Here is a 16,751-nt window from a genome sequence, read left to right on the forward strand (position 1 = left end):
GCACGAGATGACAAGTTGTGTACGCAAAACAGCGTGTCCATGTCCTGTGGAGGCGGTACGGACATTGATTTCTATGGCAAACTCACAACTGTCGTGCAATTGCTTTACAAAGATCGATACCAAGTGATCATGTTTAAGTGTCGATGGTTTGACACCAACCCAAATAGGCCGGGAAGTGTTAAAATCGATCATGGCTTACTATCTGTGAACATGAACAGAACTTGGTATGATGACGACCCTTATATTTTGGCAAACATGGCAACACAAATTGTGTATCTAGATGACCCTAAAGCCGGAAGCGGTTGGAACGTTGTTCAAAAGATGGATCACAGGAACGTGTATGCTATACCAGAACTAGACCCAACTGACAACAACGTCAACAATGTAGCTGACCAACGTTTAGAATCTTCAATGGAAAATGATGCGGAAACACTTCGAGATACTAATGTTATACAAGAGCCATTTCAAATACAAGGAGTGTCTTCAATCGAAATACCGATTCAGTCAATTACAATTGACCTCGGTGATCTTCCGCGATATGATGTTGCAGTTTGCCCGAGCAACGCGATGATGTAGTTATAGAGGAGGCGGAGGAAGAGGAGGATGAAGAGGATTGGGAGACCGAAAGTGATGATAGCAACGATAACGAAAGTTATTATAGTTCAGATGATGAATGATTAATTTTTTTTGTAATTTTATTATGTTAGTGGACATATTTTGTGTAATGCAAATGTTTTCATATATGTACTTGTTATATCCAAACATTATATATGATACCAAGTGAAACATTATTAAAATAATTGTAGTTATAAACCATTGGTAAATAAATATAGCCAACTAATTTGTATCATAAAGTTTAAATTTATTTTCACAAAAAACTTTTACAAAATGAAAACCATATAACCGAAAAAATGAATACAAAGAACATAAGATTATCAACAATCCTTCCATTCTCAAATCGAAAGAAAATAGAATAAATCATACTTTCATACAATTAATTATATGTAATGATGAATACTTCAGATTAATAATATGTGAATGCAAATAATCTTGTGAAAGGCATAATTGTCGCGCAACTTTGCGCGACGGATAACGTACACGTCGCGCATACTCTATCATTTGCGCTGACAAATAATATCGTGCGCAAGTGCCTTTAGCGCGACGAAGAACAGACCTCGTCGCGCAAACATATACATATATATATATTTCTGAAATATACACACGTATATAGTTGAAATTGACGATCGAAGTAGTTCACTGTATTCACATAGGGTTAAACAGTATAGCTGTAAAAAATCATCAAAATCAGAGTCAAAATAACCGTTAAATCATGACTTTTCGCTTATAAATCCAAACGCTTTGTCCCGTTACTTGAGCTCTGAATGTTTTTTTTTTCTCATTTTTGACGTATAAGATCTCGAAGTATAAACAAACATATTTGACGGCTAGATTACTGAAACTAGTTTCCTAGAATACGTATTCCATAAAAACACAATATTCATAAAAACTGAATAATTTCTTTATACATTCCTTCAGTCTAACATAAGATTATGTGATGTCTTGTACTGTAAATATCTGAAATTGAAGATCGAATTACATCTCTGTATTCATATAGGGTCAAGAACCGTAGCTGAAAAAAATTTCAAGATCGGAGTTAAAATCACCGCTGAATCGACAATTTGTTTAGAACCATTAAACGCTTTGTCCCGTTACTCAATCTCTGAATGTTCATTCATTATGATTTTTGACGATACGATCTTGAACTATGAAAAAGAAGATTACGGTTGGATCATTGAAACTAGTTCAGAGTTCGGTTTAGGCTTAGGTACAGTGTTTTAGGGTTTAGGTACTTAGGGTATGGTTTTGCGCGACGAATACGCCAATTGTCGCGCAAAATCAATAAAAATTCCTCCTCCCCGCTCCAACACTTAGTGAAATTTTTTGGCAAAGTTAGTTTGCGCGACTTAATACGCACTCCATTCGTCGCAAAAAATCAATAAAAATTCCCTCCTCCCCGCCCAACACTTAGTGAAATTTTTTGGCAAAGTTCTTGCGCGATTTAATACGAGCCCATTCTGTCGCAAAATCAATAAAAAATTCCTCCTCTCCTCGCTCCAACACTTCGTGACATTTTTTTGGCAAAGTTAGTTTGCGCGATTTAATACGTGCCCATTCGTCACAAGAAAATCAATAAAAATTCTCCTCCCCGCCCAACACTTAGTGAAATTTTTTGGCAAAGTTAGCTTTATGCGACAAATACGTAACCATTAAATCGCGCAAAATCAATAAAAAATTCCTCCTCCCGCTCCAACACTTAGTGACATTTTTTAAAATTAGTTTATGCGCTGATTTAATACGCGCTCATTCATCGCGCAAAATCAATAAAAATTTCCCTCCCGCTCCAACACTTAGTGACATTTTTTTGGCAAAGCCAGCTTATGCGACGAATACGTGCCCATTCGTCACAAGAAAATCAATAAAAAATTCTCCTCTCCGCTCCAACACTTGGTGAAATTTTTTGGCAAAAGCCATATTGCGAGAAATACACATCCAATGTCGCGCAAACTTTGTGGCAACATAGCATGCGCGATTTAATACACATTCGTCGCAAGAATCTCATTGCAATGATTTTTCCACAAGAAAATCAAATCCCAAAATTTGGGCGGCTGGACAAGTATGCGCGACGACACTAGTTGTTTCACGCGCAAGGTATATCTGTTCACAACTTTGCGCGACGAAATCATGTTTTTAAGTCGCGCAAATGTCAATTTTTATAATGTTGCGCGACGAAAATTTTACTTTTGCGTCGCGCAAAGGTTATTTTAATGAACTTTGCGCGACGGATATCTTTATTCGTCGCGCAAAGTCGAATAAGTTTTCTGAAAATCGCGATCTTCTCCTTCTTCCCCAATTTCTCAAACCGAGCCCTAAACCTCCATTTCTCTCCGCCGTGACCTCAGCCCTTACTCCGCCCCAAATCAGACCCTGCCGCCGCCACCGCCGAACCCAGGAGCTTCTTCGCCGCCGCCCATCCCGCTGCCGCTGAATTGCTCCGCTTAGGCCGAATCTTCGCCGCCGTTGTTCTCTCTCCTCCGCCACCAACCGCTATTGAGGTATGCTTTCGGGCTATTTTTCATGCTCTAGCTGATGGTTGTGTAGGATTTGATTGATTGTGTGCATAGGGTAGTCAATTTGAAACCTTAGGTTTCGCCGGTTTTGAAATTGAAATTCCGCCACTTCCGTCCGTTTTTCGGTAGGTCCGAGAACAAAAGTGCCTCCAATTGATGTTTAAAACCTAGGGTAGGAACCTTGCCCCTTAATTTGTAGGATTTCCCGGGGATTGTTATCGCTAGGCACCCACGCCGCCGCGTGTGGTGGCGCGTGGGGTACTATGGCATAGGGCATTTTGTCCTGCAACATTTCGCTTGTCACGAGCGCGTAGGTGTGCTCGGATTGGAATTTGGTTATCGCTTGAGTGTCTAACGGTTCGAACCTATTGTGCGATTTTAGGTTTGATATGTTCGACCGCTGGATCGAGCCGAAACTCACGATGTGGTACCATGTATTTATAGGATCGCTTAGGAATCGACGGATCGTGGATCGGAGTCCCTGATACTCCGAAATCGCAAACCCTAGGTCAAACTATGATTTTAATTAGTTAGTTCAATTTTTACCGACATTGTATGTGCTACATTGATTAATGAAATTGTGCAGATGTCGACTTGATTAGACGTCGAGGGCGGTGACGGCTACACCGAAGTTCGAGCCCCGGCCACCGTATCACCGCCATCGCTTCCAAAGACTAATGGAGCAGACCACGTGCTAGCTGGTCCCGGGGATACCAGCGCTGCATCATCATCTTCTTCGTGGTGCAGCCTTTAGAGCTAGGGCGGCAACACCGCCCGCTACCACCACCGACACCACATCCATCGATCAGATCGGTGCCTCGGGGCACCCTGTGTAATACCTTCCCTTTCATTTTTTTAACATTTTTTAATTGGGAATTTTATGGTTCAATTTGATTGTATATGTAATAATATTGTCATATCCTTTGCAGCCAAGAGGAACACCCGAGGGTCCGTGTCGGCACCGAAGACGGCGAAGGTCACCCGGTGACCAACACCAGACAAGATCGGATATGACAAGCGCCATCGGGCTGCACCGACGCGGACTTGCATAGCTCCTGGCCCACGACATTGGGCACGTCGTGCTCGACCCATTGCCCGATGCAATGGAAGTCTTGGAAGGTCATACCTGACGAGATCAAGATGCAAGTTCGCGGCCAGTTGTCGGTATTTTTCCTATCTTTTAATTATTTTTCTTTCAAACTTTATATATTTCTATTACTTAATGTATGTAATCAATTTATTGCAGACGAGCTACGACTTAGAGGACATCAACGAAGACTTTGGCGACGTCAACAGACTCTTCGGTGAGAGGTACAAGTAGTGGAGGAGCGACTTGCACCACCATTTCCAGCGTTTGATGATCCGCAAGTCGCTCTTCGGAGGGTTGCCCGAATGAGCTTGAGGGGCGGAGGATAGTTGGGCGTGGCTCTGCGCTCATTTTTAGGCGCCCGATTATGTGGTATTTTTTTAATAATATTTGTTTAATGTTTATTTTATTTTTTATATCTCATTATTATTTAATTTATTTATAGTTCAATGATTACGTTTTATTTTTTGTATAATGAATAAAGCCTCCAAGTGAATAAGGGCAATAGGAAGAAGAAGACTCTTCTTCACCATTCCGGCTCCAGGCCCTTCTCATATAGGATGGATGCACGGCGTCGGGTAAGAATAATATAATTTATATTTAATTTTAATACGCATTATTATTAATTTCTTTTGTTCATACTAATATTTTTCTTCTCTTGTTCAATTATGGGTCAAATTCCCAGAGATCGACGCCTTTGGTGACGCTTATGTTCGACCTGGGAATAAGTTGGCCGAGTCCCTTCATGTAAGTATTATGTATTTTTAATTCTTATGTTACACTTTCAATTTATATGCATTTTTCAATTTATATTTTATGTAATGTTAAATGACGACGATGGTGGAGAGGAGCCAGTTGGTTCTTCAAGAGTCCGCCTCCCAACTTCCTCCCGAGACTCCGATCGAGTCTGTGGATCCTCCGCATGATGCCGATTTCAGATTTTGACGCAGACGTTGGATCAGACTCTCGGGAGGAGGCCGGGAACGATTGTAGGGGGATAGGGAATGCCCGATGAGGGAACCTCGACCGCGGTCATCGCCGCAGCAAACAACAGTGACTGCTTGACATCGCTGGTTGCCGAGCTTGAGGGTCGATGTCGGTGATTCCGCAATCCTCGCGCGTCCGCATTCCAATCCCGAATTTTAGTGCGTCGACCTCCGAGCCCGCCCACCCCGAGCATCCCCAAGACACCACGGCCCCGCAGACACCCATACCTCTAAGCCGCATGTGGCAGATGACCAAGTAGATTTCGGAACATTATTTGATTAGTTTTTTATTTTTATAATTATTTTTACAATTTGTATACATTTATTTTATTTTATATAATAGATGTTTTCTTTACGATTAATTTTTTTTATTGTAATTTCATTTTAATTAAAAAAAAAACCAAATTTATTTTTTTACAAAATTAAAAATCAAATAATAATAATTTTTTTAATAATATATATTGCTTTTGCGCGACGAAACGTAAATTGTCGCGCAAAAACATTTAAATAACAAATCGACAAATATATTTTAATCTTGCGCGACGAGTAATTTCGCTAAGATGTGTATGCGCGACGAATAAGATGTCGCGCGCAAGGTCCATAGCTCGCGCGACGGACAATTCCGTCACGAGTTTTTTTACGACGACCGCTGTTTCGTCACAAGAAATATTTGTGCGACGGACAATGAGGTCGCCCCAAATGTTTTTGAAACGGTTGTTATATCGTGCGCAAACCGCGCGACGAATGGCATTTGTTCGTCGCGCAAATCCTTTCTTCACGAACTTTGCGCGACGAAACTTCTGTCGCGCATAATGATGTGCGACTAAAATCATTTTTGCGCTGATTTAATACCCTTTCGTCGCAAAGACTAAAATGTAGTAGTGTCCGTAAAATAAAGAATGTAAAGGCAAGTGCGTAATTTAAAGTGCGTGAAATAAAGAATTTAAACACGAAAAGTGCGTAATGTAAATTGCGTAAATTAAATAATTGAAATGCGAGTGCGTAAAGTAAAGGGCGGAAAGTAAACTAGATTGCAAAGAACAGTAAAGAAACATGAATTCAAGTTACTGTAATTAAAATAGAATTGAAAAACAAGAACAAGAATGTAAAGGAATAATTGAAATCTATGGAAACTAGAACGGGAAAAATAAGAACTAGGCTATGGTTACATTATGCTACTCCTAGGATAGAAATTGAAGAGAATGTAAAATGACAAGTTTGTGTTGTGTCGGGGGTCTTTTCTCTCTTCCATAAGCTTGGTATTTATAGGGGCTTCAAAAGGTGCCCCAATTTGGTTGGTCGTCAATTGGCATTCAAATCAATCATAATTGCTCTAGAATATCTTCAATCCCTTGTCTCATGCTTGTGATTTAATATGAATAATATTTGATTTGATTTTCCTTCCATCTTGAGCTCTCCCTCAATAACTTCAATTGACCATCAAGCTGGCATAATTCCTTCCATATTTGAATTGTAACCTATGAAAATCCTCCTACGGATTATCTCTCTCCTTATTTAAGCATTGACTGATTTTATGTATTCGGCCGCTTTTAGTCTTCCGACCGTATCTACATTTTCGGCCGCATATAGGCTTTCAACCACTTTTATGCTCTTGACCACATTGATGTGTTCGGCTACATTGATGTGTTCGGCCACATTGATGTGTTCGGCCACATTGATGTGTTCGGCCACATTGATGTATTCCACCACATGTAGATATTCTGCTACATTTATGATTTTGGGCTTCTATCCGGCCTTATTGATTAGGCCCACCGAAATATAGCTTGGGCTCACTATTAGTTTAATTGTCGGATCTCGGGCCTGACCCGGTTAAACTTCAACCAGGCTCAAACATTGCCCCCCAGTTTTTATGAATTTTGCCTCAAGCTAAGTTTATGAAAACTTGAATTTAATTCTCTTCTATGAATACATGGCCGTTTCAAGATTTTCCTCTTATACTGGGGCCTAGACAACTTTGAACTTTAAACTAGTATTTCCGTAATATTGCCGAAGCAATCCGGCTGTGAAAGTTCAATGAACTATTTCCAGGCAGCTGCACTCTTCATTCTTTGATCACAAATAGTCTTTTATGGCCATTATTAATTGGCCCAATTTCATTACTAGTTTTTTAGAACTAGCAAATCATTGATTGACCTTCTTGACAAACATACTGCTTCTCTTACTTGAACCAAAGTAACCACACCATATTTTTATATTTTTAAACTCACTAAAGAAAATTAGCCATAATAATTGGCTATAATCATGGCAAGATATTTTGTGGGCAGTCTACCCTAATTAATATGATCGACCTCCTTTTGGTTCAAAAAGGGAAGGTAGATGCACCTTTCTTTTCTTCTCCTCATGGCTTAGGATATAATATGTGATACCCATATTATTAACCATTAACTGACTAGGTAAAATGAGATTTCCTCTTCCCATTTGTTCACGTCCATTGCAAAGCTGGCCATTGAATTGGCCCAAAACTAAGGCTCCCATTATTTTCAGAAAAGGAAAGAAAGAATATATGTAATTGCTCCATGAAACAAATTTGCACGTCAATATTACTATATATATATATATATAGTAATAAGATTCTCTACGTCACCCATTAATTGGCTAGAATCATGGGGAAATATTATGGGTAGGTAACTCTTCCCCCTCTTCCTTTATGAAGCAATTTCCTTCTTCTACTTGCCCAAATAAAACTTGGCTATTATGGGAAAGTATTTTATGCCATGCGATAAAATCTTTCTTTACTTTCCTTCAAAGCAACATAAATATTCTCCCAGTCAAACTAGGTTTTCCTCCACTCGTTTATATAAACCCCAGTGAACTAATCAATGAAGTACATCACCCCTATAAACACCAAAAGTGTCTTTGGCTATTCTCAAAGGTAAGCCACTTCTATCACCTCTTCTTCGGTTCCACTTCTATCACATATATATCTATATATTTCTTTACTCATTATTTTTCCTTTGCTTTTCTAGCACACAATTAGGATTTGGAAAACCACGCGCTCAAAAACTCTCTCAAGTTCGTGAGTTTTTCAATCTCGGCACTATACCTTGTTAAGGTATTTATCGTTACTTTATATATATGTATATATATATATATACGCACGTATACGTATATATTTTCTCTGATCATATGAATATGGACACGTTGACATCTTCAATATCCCACAATGCATGCTTTTATTCTAATTGCCCATATGGCCATTTGGCTTCCTTCGTGGATGCAAGGCCATTAAGATGGCTTTTGTTTAATAATTCTCTTTCTTTCTTTTTTTCTTCACGTGCATGGCCAATTTAAATCATTGTTGTGGCTGCAAAGTTATGAAGATTTCTTTGGCCGCAAGGCCATTTAGCTGGCCTTTTTATTTTATTATTTTTTATAAACATAATTTAACATAGCATGCAGCTTTGACCATTGGCCCAAAAGGCCATTCATTTTGGTCGTGGGATTGTTTATTTGACCCAGCATGTAGGTTACTCTTTTCGGCCGGGCGGCCGACGGAAGGAACTTTGGTCCTTCTTCTTTTGGATGCGGGGCGTGCCACCACCAAGCCCCGAAATTGGGCTTGAATGGAATGAGAATAGATGGATGTGTTGCGCTTCTAACTTCTGAGCAAACGATTGATCGACCAAGCAAGGAACCTCTTCTTGGCCTAGATTCTTTCACTTTCTCAGGGCTCGAGAATGGTTAGGTTTCGTACGGATGTTTTTTGTGATTTTTATGGTTTATGTAAAATAATGCAATTAAACTAAATATGCGTATAAACATAAAGACAAGAATTGAAATGCAATAAAATAAATCAAAGCGATAAATAAAGCGAGAACGAAATAAAAGCAATAAGAACAATAAGAACGAAAAGGAAATAAACTTGAAATTAAATTTAATCGAAGTGCGATAACAATTAAATGTAAAGGAATTGAAATAAACTTGAATTGAAACGACAAGAAATATAAACTGAAACAAGAATTTAAACGACAAGGAAAATATAAACTTACACTAGCAAAACGAAGAACTCACTACACTAGGTGCTTGAAAAATAAAATCCTAAGTCTAGGAAAAGAAAAGTGCGAGACGAAAGATAGGTTTGTTTGTCTGATGTTGTGTCCTGATGTCTTCATGGAGCAAGGTTTATATAGGGCACTCGCAGCCCATGGGCTAGCCATTGAATGGCCAAATGTCAACTCTTCTTTAAAATCTTTCCTTTCGAAGCCCTCCTAAATCCGTGAGATTGCGTTGATATTTTGACAGCTTGATTCTTCCTTGTTTTGGAACACTCGGAGTTACTATAAAAACTCCCTTGATTTCTTTCCTTGTGAGGCCCTCCACACGTGCACATTATCCTCCGAAAATCTAGAATAGGATGGGAAGGGCTTCAATTTTGAAAGCTGGTCGTGCCCAACAGTTTCCTTAGTTTACATATATTTGTATATGTATACAAATAATTATATATATATATATATATATACCAATATATGCATATATGGGAGAATGAATCAAGACAGCTTGGTTGAAATGCCTGGCCCATGCGGATGGGCTCATAAAGTGAAGCCATCCATTGTGATATACAATATTAATATATATATATTAGGTCAATAAGTTGGCAGCCGCATTCATCCCTTTTATGCCCAGCCGCATATTCATCCGGCCGCATATTCATCACACCCGCCGCAGCTTCCAATTCGCCAGCTACGAACTCCTCCAATCTTGGCCGTGCCCAACAGAACAATCCATATGCACTAGCCCAGCCGCAATTCTTCTTCTCCGGTCACACCAAATCGTGCCCAGCTGCCTATTCATCACACCCGCCGCAGCTTCCACCCTGCCCGCCACGAACTCCTCCAATCTCGCCGTGCCCAACGAACAATCCGATGCACTAGCCCAGCCGCAATTCTTCTTCTCCAGTCACACCAAATCGTGCCCAGCTGCCTATTCATCACACCCGGCCGCATATTCATCACACCCGCCGCAGTCATCACACCCGGCCGCAGTCTTCCAATTCCTGCCCGGCCACGATCTTCCACCTGCCCGCTACGATCTTCTCCAACTCGGCCGGCCCAACAGAACAATCCATATGCACTAGCCCAGCCGCAATTCTTCTCGTGCCAATCCAATATCCCGTGCCCGGATTAGGTGGGTTTCCACCACCCCCAAACATTGCCCCCCGATTTGTTTAGCTTCGGAATTGGTGTAGAGGTAAGCAAATTGAAACCCAAAACTTTTCAATTTCTGAAATTTGAGATTTTTATTTCTTGCTTGCCTTGCACGTTATTCAATTTTGAATCGGGTAGGAATTTAGGAAGACACCAATTAAATTGGCGGGACCTTCGAACTTCCTATCCGTTAAAAACCCTAGATATTACAAATATTCAAGAGGTCCCTTTCATTTTCACATAAGCACTTCCACCATAGCTATAGGCTTTTAGAAGGTTTTCTCAAAACCCATATCCTCTTCATCTTCACATTCATCATTTCACACACCAAATCCACCCGAATCAACATCAAACTTGAAATTTGCAAGTTTCTAGGTACGTTATACTAATTCTTGGTTGATTTTGGTATGATTTTGATGCATCTATAGCCTTCAAAAGTTTAGACTTGAAACTTTGAATATGTGAATAGTGCCATGATGTTCTTCGTGTTCTTGATTCGAATCTTGTTTGCTTCACTATATTTTTCTTTGATTCGATTTTACACCATGTTTGTAGGATGGAATCCATTCCAAGTGATAGTGGCCAATTTTTTGAAGATATGAAGGTGGCCATGGAAAAAGACTTGGGCAAGCAAGTATTTGCTTATTTCTCAATGCCTTTCCCAACTTCGCCCAATATATTCTTGGCCCATTTTTCTCTGCCTATCCGAAGAGGTGGCCAAAGTGTGGGTGACGCAACCAAGAAGTGGCCCAACTTATTTTTCAAACTTCACATGGGCATCCGTTTGGGAGAGCACCAAGCCATTTAAAGGTTGGCCGACGGGAACCCCCCTCAAATCGGATCCCACCGCAACAAAAGAGGCCCCATCAAAGAAAGCATCATCCGCCGCCGGGAAGCCCGACCACTCAAGCTCGGCGGATGGCAAGTTTGATTGGTATCATTGGTTCAAGGCATTGGAACCAAAATTGAAGGGCCATTGGAAGAAAATTGGGATTTATGATACATTGCTCCTATGTGCGGGAAGCCCATTTCCTTGCGACCGATCTCTCATCATTGCGGCCCTATGCTTTTGGTCTTCCTCCACCAATTGCATGAGGCTCCGTTTTGGGATGATGACGCCCAACTTGCTAGACTTGGCCGCTATCGCCGGCCTCCGCCCTCATGGAGAGGATTTCTCGGCCGCCAACCTTCCGGATGGCAAAGTGGGCTTAGATTTTCACAAGTCAAACAAGAACTCCGGGAGCTGGGTGAAGACATATCTTGGCCATGGCGGAGATCCCTCCGACCCTCCTTCCATCAATGAAGTATCCTATACTGAGCATGTGGCTTTCCTTGTGATGTGGTTGTGCAAGTTCTTGGCATGCCCAAAATCTGGCGGGATCACAAAGGAATTTCAAGCCTTGGCGGAGGTACTTGCGGATGGCCATCAAGTGGCCATGGGCCCAATCTTTCTTGCCTATCTTTATAGAGGGCTCCGTGAGGTAACCACTAAACCCATGGATTATCATGCTTCTGGCCCCATATGGATTTTTCAATTATGGCTCCAGTTATATTTTCCGGAGTTAAGTCCCACCACCGTTTGCCCAAACGATAAAGCACTTTTGGGTCCGCCTTTGCTCAACGCCCCACGGCGGAAGCATTTTGTGGAGGATTGCTTCCGCTTTTTCTATGAGTGCCAGGAGAGGACTAGGGAGCATCTCTCCATTTGCCTTGATCACCGTTTCCCAGATTATCTAGCCCTGGATCTTTCCTCATATCCCACGGCGGAGACGAAAGATGAGAGACATAATATGTGGGCGAGCATCCTCATCAGCCGAGATCTTCCGTATGGCCTAATGGTGAACAAAGGAAGCAATTATCATTGTGGTGGTGAGCTTTATTATCCCGCCGCCGCCGGCTACCAGCTTGGTTTTATACAGAGCATCCCTATACCACCCATGGATTCCGTCAACCTGCTCTCCTCTTGGCGAGGTGGAATTTAAAGATGCAAAAGAAGTCACCACCTTGACGGATTTCAACCAAGACTTGGTGAAATCTTTCAGTATTCCGATTAGAGACCCTCGGTTTGGTGACTCTAACATCTTTATCCATTGGTGGAAAGAAATGTCGGCCGGTTGGTTTTCTCAACCATGCTCCGAGATTGAGGATAGGATCCTTAAGCATTGCCCATGCTCATTGGCCTTTCAACAAGAGAAAGAGAAGAAGAAGGCCCAAGCAAAAGGTAAAATATTTGCACTTTCTTCCTATTTTAATTTTTTGGCTATCTTTCTTTTCCTTAACCCTTCCAATCTCATAGTTGACACCGCCGAGAAGGAAAATCCTCCCGCCAAGGTTATTGAGAGAGAGAGCTTGGCCACATCCGCCAATGCAAATTCTGGGCGGGGCGAGAAAAGGCCCACCGCCCCCATCCAAGGTAAGCCATCCTCCATGATTATTTTTGCCCTTTTAAATATTTGCACTTCTAGCCTTCTGAATTCTTGATGGGCACATTTAAAAGCTTAAAACTCCAACTTTTTAGGAGATAGCCCTACGGAAATACTTTTGCCCTCTCAAACATTCCTTCGCCCAAAAGTTCTCATAAACCTTTCACCCCAAGGTATGGCCGTGCACTTTTTTTTTTTTTTTTTTTTTTTTTTTTGAATCAAAATGAACTAAAATTAATAAGCTTGTTGCAGGTTCCCCAAGGCCCGCGGATCATCCTTCCTCTTCTCATTCGGTCGGGGCCGTGCATTCGGCCACCACTTCATCCGCCGCCTCCGGTAAGCCTATATCTCTACATTCTTTCATTCATTTAATTTTGAAGGGCAAAAACTCACCCTTATGCCCAAAAATGTAGGAAACTCAACCTCCTACACTTGAGAAGGGAATTGGGGCGCAAGTCATGACTCCGGTGGGCGAGGATGAGGTAAATCCATCTCCTTAGCCATTTGAATTTTCTTTTACTTCTTTTGTGCTCACTAAATTTTCACACTTAGTCGGCCGAGATCACTACCACGGAGCACCCGGAGGATGTTTCCACGGGGTCACACGAGATTACTCTCATGCCCGATGATCACGCCCATGAGCACGTGGATGAGCTGACCGAGGAAGACTTCCCACATGTTCCGAATTCTCAGGTTCATTGAAATTTCATACTTTTTTTTAAAATTTCTAGATCTGCCCACTTGGACTTGATCCTTGGTTTGCTCCTTAATCAGCCCCTTAATGGGTTCATTGGTTGGCCCCTTGGGCTTTGACGAAACCACTTCGAGAGTCACCTCACATTGGCATCGACTACATAGCACAATGGCCTTTGGAGGTTCTTCCTTGGTCAAAACTTTTGTCTCGGGAACCTTGGCCACCTCAGGGTACATTTTAGCTTTGCCCTTCACCTTAGGATCCGCCGGAATTTCCCTTGCCCTTCTTTCTGCCGCAGCCCTTGCTGAGCCACCCAAGTCCAACCTAGGCCTAGGTTGGTCTGGCCTTGGGAAGTTAGCATTCACCATGTTGACTTGAGCATTTGGGAAAGGATTCTGGTCGACACCCATTGTAGCTTTCTCCGGAAACTTCAAGATCTTCCGATCGATGAGATCCTGCACGGCATTCCGAAAAACCAAACAATTGTTAGTCGTATGAGACCACACATTGTGAAACTTGCAATAAGTTTTATTTCTAAGTTCGTTAGCCGACGGAATATCATGATCATTAGATAATTTTATGATCTTTTCTTTCAAAAGTTGGTCGAAAATTTGTTCGGCTTTAGAAATATCAAATGTGTAGGACTTAGTCACGACCGCCTTTTGGGAGGTTCCACTAAACTTGGACATTTGGGCCGTGGTCGGCCTTTGATCCTTAGAGGCTTTAGACAAAGCCTTGCACACATATGGCCCTTAGGCCACAATCTCGGCCAAGTTTACCTCGGCCGACTGCTCTTCCTCCTCTAAGTAAACTTCATCACCTCTTTCTTCTGAGTCTATATCTCCAATGTCTACAGCGTGGACCGCCGTGGTCCTAGACCCGAAGGTTTGGTTGAATCCCTATAAAATGTCGGCCGGGTGCCGCCGCCTTTTGTTGCTCCTCCTATAAAGGGCTTCTATCGATCCACCCGAAGTAAGAGATCATAAATGTCGCGGAACTCAATTCCTTCGAATTTCTTTCGGAGGTCAAGCAACAATCCTCCTTGGGCCAATTTTGCAAACTCGTGCTCCGGCATATTGACCGTACACCTAGCCCTTGCTTCTCTAAACCGCCCCAAATATTCTTGGACCGACTCACTTGGCTTCTGACTTATCTTTGCCAAGTCGGCCATTGAGACTTCCGGCTCCGGTCGATAAAATTGCTCGTGGAAGACTTGCTCCATAACTTGCCAATTCGGGACGGAATTTTGTGGAAGCTTAACATACCATGAAAAAGCTGCCCCCGTAAGGGTACTCGGAAATAGCCTTAGTTTCAAGGCCTCGCGATGCCTAATCTCCAAGATTGGGCCGTGAATCGCCAATGTGCTCAACGGTCGATCGAGCCCATCTCCCGAAAATAGTGCGAAATCCGAACCTGAAGCCCTCGAAATTCCTCTTGATCAAAATGCTCCGGATATGGCCTTCGGTAGACTGCCTACCAATCCTCCTAGCATGGGGCACCATATCTTGAATCATTTGTTCGACCGCACCTCGGTCGATTGCTTGATTCCCTAGCAATGGGTTGTTAGCATTCCCGCCGGGGTTATTCCAACCACCAACTCCGAATTGGTGATATGAGGCCCAAAATTGGCCCCACCGCTGGTGAGCTTGTGGGCGGAATTGATTATATGGCGGGAACACTTGAAATTATTGACCGCCGATATGGGTTGTTGCCCATCGGCGGAATATTAACCACTCGGGCTTGGTGCCCTCACCGTGGATTGTTGGGGCAGATTTACTCCAAAACCATTTGGTTGGGCCTCCACTTGTGGCCCAACCGCTGGTGCTCCAATAGGCGCCCCTTGGTTTCCATTTTGGCCATTTTGCTGGCCTAACCATCGATCAAATCTCTCGTTGATCTGAGCACTTTGAGTGGCCATCGTTTGGGCCATTGTCTCCATGACACGCATGAGTTGTTGGAGTTCCAATGAAGTGGCCGGATTCGCCTCACATCGGTCCCCTGCGACTGTAATATCCTCAACCACCACGTGATCGTGGCCAACGGCCGTGTTTCGGCCAGGGGCCATTTTGCTCTTGAGTGGCCGGAACATTTTGTGGCTGAGTATTCAAAGGGAGTGAACCAGCCATGCTTGTCTCTGATTCCGACCGAAGTCTAGACTCTTCAAATTCTTGATCTCTTCTAGGATTCCTCCTAGTGTTTACGACCATACAAAACCTAGTGGTCCCACTGGGCGTGCAAATTATGTTATCTTTTCGCCAAGGCCACGAAAGGAACTTTTGGTCCTTCTTCTTTTTTGAGTGCGGGGCGTGCCACCACCAAGCCCCAAATTTGGGCTTGAATGGAATGTGAGTAGATGGATGTGTTGCGTCCGAGATCTGACTTTAATCAAACGATTGTTCGGCCAAGCAAGGAACCTCCTCACGGCCTAGGCTCTTTCACTACCTCAGAGTCAAGGCTTTATGTGAGCAACCAAATGATGTGGAGTGGGTGGAGATGAAGATTGAAGGTGAAATGTAATGAAACGAATAACACGTGCATAAAGTAAAAGGTGCTTGAATTTAAATATAATTGAAAGACAAGTGCGGAAAGTAAAGTGCGTAAATAAAGAATGTAAAGGCAAGTGCGTAATTTAAAGTGCGTGAAATAAAGAATTTAAAGACGAAAAGTGAATGTAAATTATGTAAATTAAATAATTGAAATGCGAAAAGTAAAGTAAAGGGCGGAAAGTAAACTAGATTGCGAAGAACAGTAAAGAAACATGAATTGAAGTTACTGTAATTAAAATAGAATTGAAAAACAAGAACAAGAATGTAAAGGCATAATTGAAATCTATGGAAACTAGAACGGGAAAAATAAGAACTAGGCTATGGTTACATTATGCTACTCCTACGATAGAAATTGAAGAGAATGTAAAATGACAAGTTGTGTGTTGTGTCGGGGGTCTTTTCTCTTCCATAAGCTTGGTATTTATAGGGGCTTCAAAGGCCCCAATTTGGTTGGTCACAATTGGCATTCAAATCAATCATAATTGCTCTAGAATATCTTCAATCCCTTGTCTCATGCTTGTGATTTAATATGAATAATATTTGATTTGATTTTCCTTCCATCTTGAGCTCTCCCTCAATAACTTCAATTGACCATCAAGCTGGGATAATTCCTTCCATATTTGAATTGTAACCTATGAAAATCCTCCTACGGATTATCTCTCTCCTTATTTAAGCATTGACTGATTTTATGTATTCGGCCGCTTTTAGTCTTCCGACCAGTA

Source organism: Prunus mume, linkage group LG4 (genome assembly GCF_029339155.1).
Source record: "Prunus mume cultivar Tortuosa linkage group LG4, ASM2933915v1, whole genome shotgun sequence".
In the NCBI taxonomy this organism is placed as follows: Eukaryota; Viridiplantae; Streptophyta; class Magnoliopsida; order Rosales; family Rosaceae; genus Prunus; species Prunus mume.